The sequence below is a fragment of the Cyanistes caeruleus genome, chromosome 3 (genome assembly GCF_971803275.1).
Source record: "Cyanistes caeruleus chromosome 3, bCyaCae1.hap1.1, whole genome shotgun sequence".
Lineage (NCBI taxonomy): Eukaryota > Metazoa > Chordata > Aves > Passeriformes > Paridae > Cyanistes > Cyanistes caeruleus.
This window is the reverse complement of record NC_141703.1, coordinates 29,624,194-29,631,434: the sequence shown is the minus strand read 5'-3', so window position 1 is coordinate 29,631,434 and position 7,241 is coordinate 29,624,194.

Here is a 7,241-nt window from a genome sequence, read left to right as displayed (position 1 = left end):
TTGACCTGAAGAAGAATGTGCTCCCCCAGCTTCTCCTAGGACACTTTCTGCTTCTTCTTTGGTACCTGGGTGAACTTGTGCCAGGTAGTACAGTTTTGCTTGAAAGCAAATGCGTGAGAGCCCAACCCACTTAAAAGTAGTCAGAGCCTCAGAATATGAATTTCTTATTTATGTCCATCCCCTAAATGGCTAGAGATAAATTCACTCTTGGCTGGTCTCTGTTTTTCCTCATGATTTATAAGTTCCAAACAAGTAGCAGGATACAGGACAGAGTGTTCTTCCTCAGATGCAGAAGCCCTCACAGACCTTAGAAGTTGGGTCTTCTGGTTTCTGGTTAATTTTCTGACTGAAAGCTTTGTCTGGGTGTTGTGGATTGTTCTCAGTCTGAGCTGTAAATCACTTTACTTTTATGATTGTTGCTACTGTTTGGGTGTGCAGTGTCTGACCCAATCAGCTCCATGTCACCCACCTGTCCTGTCACATCTGCAGCAGTGTGGGAATGTCTGCACTGAGGTTGCTGAGGTGGTACGGAGCACCCTCAGCTTGGATTAGCCTAGAACAATGTGTTACCTAGTGTGCAACTCTGTAATGTCACCTGAGGAGGACAGGCAGTTTATGTAAGATACAAGAGCCTCAAGATCCTCACTGAGTTAATCAGTGCTCTGGACAGAGGATGTGGTCCTCACTTGTGCAATTGTCCAAAAAAAACATTTAGGGTTGCCTGCACTTGCTTGGGAGTCCAGTACACAGTGCACCCTTACTCCAAAACCAAGAACATGTGAAGGCTTAACTGCCATGACTGGTCAGTCTTTGCAGGATTAGTATTCACTGAACTCATATGAATTTTTTATATTTCTTTCATAATTTCTATTACTTCTACATTAGGATGCTTATGTACCCTGAGAGATACAAACATGTCCACATGATGTGATAAAACAAAGTATACTTGAATTTTTCTTCTTTTATACTTACTTGTTTCAGCTGATCTTTTGTAAATAGAAAGGAGGTGAAATATGGTTTTTCCTTTACCCTGAAGTATAGTTTCCACAGCAGTGGAGGGACCCAGAAGTGCCCAAATCTGCTGCTTTCCCATGCACGTTTTTTCCCCCAAATTCTCAGCTTTAATGCAAAGAGAGTTTGCAGTTGAGATGGTGGCCCTGTCAAGATGTGTAATGTGTCTGCAGTCAAGACCTTGCCTCTGTGGAACAATTACATCCTTCATATCTCACTGGCAATTTGAGCACAAGGCAGGTTTTATTTCCTGTTGCACTAGCATGGTGCTGTGGCCAGTCAGCAAAAGCCAGAATGTGATGGCCAGTGAGGCAATGCCTGTGATAGAAGACCATGGCTCCAGAGAAGTGCTGCTGAGAAGGCTGCCCACAGGCCCTGATGTCCAGCCTAGGTGAGGGAACTGAGGTTTCAACAGGGCTGTGTGGTGCTGTGGGACTTCAGTGGCTACTAACAAACACCAAGGAAGAGACTGCCATAAAAACCTGTTTCCCAAAAGGGCTTTGACACAGCACTAAAACTGGGATTTGGAATGGGAAACTGTCTGTTGGCATAAAATACTAAGTTTCTTTGCTTAGAAATGCAAAATCTTGCCACTTTACATTTATTCTCAGTGCTCAAAATCAATCAGTTTAATTGTCCCCCCTCTGGAAAAGCATTTTTGCATATATCTGCATTACTGTATATTTCTGAGTCACAAAGAATGAAACTGTTGTTGTGAGCCTCTTTTATATTTATTTATTATTTTAACTCCTAGAAGGTTTTTCTGCTCCAAACTAAGAAAAAAGGGGAGGAGAGGAGGAAACCTTTCCCAAAGGCACAGCTTGAGACCTTACAGGAACAAATCTCCAGACTGGAAGAATTACAGGTTTCATGGAAAAAAAATTTCTATTTTGGCTCTTAGCAGAACTATTAATCACACTTCCTGTGAGATTAGATTAAATAACTGACAAAAACAAAAAAGGAATTTAAATTCAAGTGAGAGTTGCCTACACTTTAGCATTTCTTGTTTCCCCATTTAAGTAAGAAAATAAGAACTATCATACCAGCTTGCACAACTTGCTTCACCCACCATCCCCAGACCTTTACCCTATTGCTAACCGAAAGCACGAGCCTTCAGTAATGAGAGAAGAGGGGGATGATGAACTCTGCCAGTGTCAGCCACAGGGGATGGACATCCTCAGTTTAAAGCAGCTTTTCCAACAGCACCTTAAATGGTGATCACTGTGCCTCTCCTTGAGTCACGCCACTTGAGACCAGTTGCTCATCTACTTTTCTAACAACCTCACACAGCAATTAGTTTTGGGTTTACTTATATGAAAGAGTAGTGTTTTCTGCTTCAACTGTATGTCTGATCATTTCCCTGTTTCCTTTCTCATGAGAGGTACTGAAAAATATTTTCTAGTGTAATTTTTCCTGGTGCTGAAAGTCCTCTCCTTTCTCAGTCACGCACTGACAACAATTTGGTTTATTCTTGTAGCAAAAGCCCTCTTTTCCTCTGATATTCCTACTGCTCTTTTAATAACTTCTTTTCATGCTACAATATCTTTTTTGTGTGTGTGGAAATCACACCCAGTGCTCAAGATAAGGATGTGTTGCATCAGTATAATAACATTTCCTGTTTTGTTCTCTATTCTTTCGCTAGTAACTCTTCACAATCTCTTTGCCTTCTTGGTAGCTTCTGAACATCAGACTTTTTTTCAGAGAAAATCCAAAATGACCTCCAGATGTCCTTTCCGTGTAGCGAAAGGTGATCACTTTGTATGTATTTGTAGGATTATTTCTCTGAGAATAGGGCTTTGTGTAGTTCAACAGCTGAAAGAAACCAAATAAAGCTAGAGGACACCTGACCTCATGGCATTTCCCATGAAAATGTATCTACTGTCCCAAAACAATCCTTCTGCTACAGAACTGATCGCCATTTCAGTTAGTTTCACAGGATCTAGGAAACTTTCAGTGTTTGGGCCTCATCCTGGAGCCTCAGTCCTGGGCTGGTGTGTTTGGAAGAGACAGGTAGAGAGTATGGCTGTTGGGTTCTGGCATGTGAGGCTGAGATGTGGTCAGGAGGACAGAGAGGTGCACGTGCTTGTGTCACACAGTGCAGAGCACACTCTTCACTGCTGATGTGGGAGGTCTCAGACAAGCTTGTTTCTGCAGGCTGTCAGCTGCAGAGCATAACTTGAGGAAGTTTGGCCTATGGTCATGGGCCCTGAGAGCAGTTGGGCAGGAATGCTTGAAACTTTCAGCACTTTGAAAGCAATGAGGTCCTCAGAAGCTGGTAGCAGCCTGCAAGCTCTGCTGCCGGATCTGGAGATGAGGTGAGGAACAGAGATGCTTTCAGTTTTGGATATGAAACAGACAAGAGCTGACTTCCACATCTGGCTGAATGCACACTGAGGACACGTATTTCTCGTGTAGGCATGGATTAGCTGTGGGATAACCTCCTGGAGGAGGCAGGAGCTTGGGCTCCATTGCCTCAGAGAGCTGCCTCACAGAAGTCATGGACACAAAATCTGAAGAATAAATTACTTTAAACAATGTTTGTCTTATTTTAAGTGACTCCATTGTTCAGTGTTGTTTTCCTGTAGAACTGTGGATTGCCTATATTACAATGCCTACATCCTATAGGGGAAGCACATGGGGTTTCCACTGTGCCCTTCCTGCTGTGTCTGCTTCTTACTGGCACCTTGAAGGACAAATTTTTGAACAAAGACTCACAGATCTGTGAAGTAGTCCTGGTGAAAACTTGACTGTGTTTGCAATAGGCCATAGTTACATATAGGTTCTTTTCCATGTAGAATCCTACAGAAATTAGGATTTTGGCCTGGCTGACAATGGCAAAGTGAGTAATAGACGCACCAAGACCAAGTTATGCGGTGGTAGTAGGCATGGTGACTATGGATAAAAAAACCTGCTCATTTTATATTGATGGAAGAAGAAGAAGATTGGCTCTGGAACAGCTCATTTCCCAAGAAGACTTGCAGGAAATCACGTGGAAAACTGTAAAGAAAGGCTTTTGATAAAGAAAGGATTCTCGGTTACCAAGGGAAGGCAAAACAGATTAGGTTGAGTATCTATTTTCATGGTGGAGAAACAAGCCTGAAATTTGGGTAATAGGTGCTAAAAGGCACTCTGCATGCCATTTGGTATCTCTACAGTTTACAGAGGTAGGCAACAGTCTATATTCTCAGAATTTCTTATAGCTGGCCAAACTGGAAACATAGAGTGCAATTAACAGCCCATTTTCTGACATAGTCTATCCTAATTTCCATGTGAATAGCTGCCGAGAGATAGGCACAGAGAAAGTTTTCATGTTCATAGGCCTCCCTGTTTTGACAGGCACTCTAAAATTTCTGAGCTCTAGCAGAGGAGTCCTTGGGGTTTGGATGCCTGGCGCTTCAACTATAGAAAAACTAACAAATATGTTGATTTTTTTATTACAGAAATAAATAACTTGGGTGATATTTCATTTTTATGGGAAGCCTTGTTCTTCTTTCCAAAATACTTTAAACTTTCAGGGAATGCAAACTCCAAGTTGCAGCCACATCTGATAGTAAAATCAATTAGATAATATGAAAGAGAAAAAAAGATTTTCCAAAAACCCAGTCCATAACCTAGAGAGAGAAAAAAAAAGACATTTTCCTAAGTAGTGTTATCATATTTTTTTTATGACTAAAGCTCTGCTTTTGTATGCTGTCAGTGCATCAGGACCCTCTTGCACCAGTAAGATATTAACTTCCAGTAATTCGTATACATTAGGGAACAAACAAGACTATTCAGTAAGATGTCTTTATAAACAATATAACTTGTCAACAAGTTAACTTCAGTGACTTTCCAGAGAACTGAAATTCATTTTAGTTGTGTAAATTAATAAGAATTGTGTCTTATGCATCCAAGTTGTGGTTTCCAGAATACCAGGTATTTATAGATATGTCTTCCTAAGAAATTGTGTAGAAAAAAACCTCTTTGTTCTCAGGGAAGAGACCAGATAAGAACAACAATGATGTGCTAAATAATTGTTTCCACAGTGATGAAAAATGGAGTGGGAGCTGCATGGAAGGAAGTTTGCCTCCCATGCACTCCAAAGTGAGTGTTGGCTGTAAGGACCTAGGATGTCTGGAATGAGTCTAGGATGCTGCACCAGGTCTCTAACTTAAAATTTGGAGGATTTCACTTGTGGACTTATTCCTATTCATTACTGATTCACTTATTGTTTCTGTCCTGAAGTTATTTGGACACAAGAGTGATGGTTACTTTTGTGTTTCTTTTGTGTATAATCTTAGGATCAGCTTCTTGCCTAGAGAAAATTGCCTGTTCAGACTCATCCTCACCTCTGTACTGTCAGGCATCCTGGCATCTAAGGACAGGCCCACCTGTGGGAATGGAAGATTCTGGAGACTCAGCAAAGTGTTTTAATTTCCAAAAGAGCAACAGATGTACTGCACAGATCCTTTCTCTGGTGGGCTTTGTGGTCTCCCATGGGGATCCTGCTGGTGGCCTGGTGACACTCAGACATTCAGAACAGCTGCTGTTATTTTGATTCTGGCTGGCTGTATCCAGATCCTGTGGGATGGCAGTGCAGCTGCTTTCCTTTTGGGGCAAGGCATGGAGCTGAGAAATTTACAATTTCTTTTAAAGGGAAACTGGTTTTAATATACAAAGGCTTTGTTAGTGATGTTAGGGTTTTTGTTTGAATACAGTCCTTGGCCTGACTATAACTATCTAAGCATAACTATCATCGCTAGATCTTTTATAAACTGCTGGTGATCATATGGCACTCCAAATAATGTATCAATGTGCAAGCCAAAGGAAACACTTGCCATCCACATAAAAAAAAGCGCTGATATGATTCTGGTTACTTTACCCAGTTGCTTCCTTCAAGATAATCATCTCTGTTTTACATCCTCTGAACATTAATACACTATCTGGCAACTAGAGTGGATTTGAAAGGATATATTATAAGATACTGAATATTTCTGGCTTGGTGGGATGAAGGATTGAGATGAGTAGGGTAAAAATACTGATGGCTTTGTAAAAGTGAAATTCATATGAATCCTTTGCTGTCTGCATTCATGTTCTCACTTACTGCTGTGTGGGAGCCTGCCATGCCAGTTGACCTTGCCTGGCCACCCTGGCCCCACCAAGCTGCTCCATTAGCCTCTCAATAGGACAGGGGGAGGAAATACTATGAAAAGTCCATGGATTGAGAAAAGGACAGGTGGATGACTTACCAATTATTATCAAAGGCAAATCAGACTCAACCTGGGGAAATTATTTTAATTTGCCAATTATTAACAGAGGAGGATAGTGAGAAAAAAACCCCAAATGAATCCCATTCTCTCCCAAACCCTCCCTTCTTCCCAGGCTCAATTTCTCTCCCAAGTCTCCTACTTTGTCCTCCCAAGTGACACAGAGGAATGGAGAAGAGGGATTGCAGTCAGCTCATAATATTTTGTTTCTATTTCTTCTTCCTTATCACACTATTCTCCTGCTGTGAAGGGGAATGTATATAAGGTGTCTCTTAGGAGACACTTCACAAACTTCTCCAGTGTGGGTCTTCCCATGGGCTAGAGTACTTCACAAACAGCTCTAGTGTGGATCTTTACATGGACTGCAGCCCTCAGGAACAAGCAGCTCCAATGTGTGTTATCTTCCAGAAAACCTGCTCTTACATGGGCTCCTCTGTGGCCTCAGTTTCTGCCAGGAATCTGCCCCAGCATGGACTCTCCATGGACTACAGCTTCCTTCAGGTCACATCCATCTACTTTTTCCTGTGTGATATCTTCCATGGGCTGTAGGAGGACACAGTATTGTCATGATTTTCCTCATGGTCTGAAAGGGAATCTTTGCTCCAGCACCTGGAGCACCTTTACCCCTCCCCGTGTTCACTGCAGGGTTGTTCAGCCCTCACTCACAGTTGCTGTGGAGCAGTTTTTACCTTTTCTTAAATGTGCTCCCATGGAGTACTTACCAATGTTGCAGATGAGCTCAGCTGGACAGTGTGGGTCTCTTTTGGAGCTGGCTGGAACTGCCTCTGTTCAACATGAGGGCAGCTCCTGGTGTCTTCTCACAGAAGTCACCTCTCTACCCTCCCAAGTTTTGCCAAACCCAATACACTCTGGTTAGGAATGTATCCACCAAAAGTGTCTTCTTGGGATAACTGTCTCAAACTTCTCAATGGAAGGAACCACCAGAACTATTTGGGTACCAGCCCCTTCATCACCCACAATGTG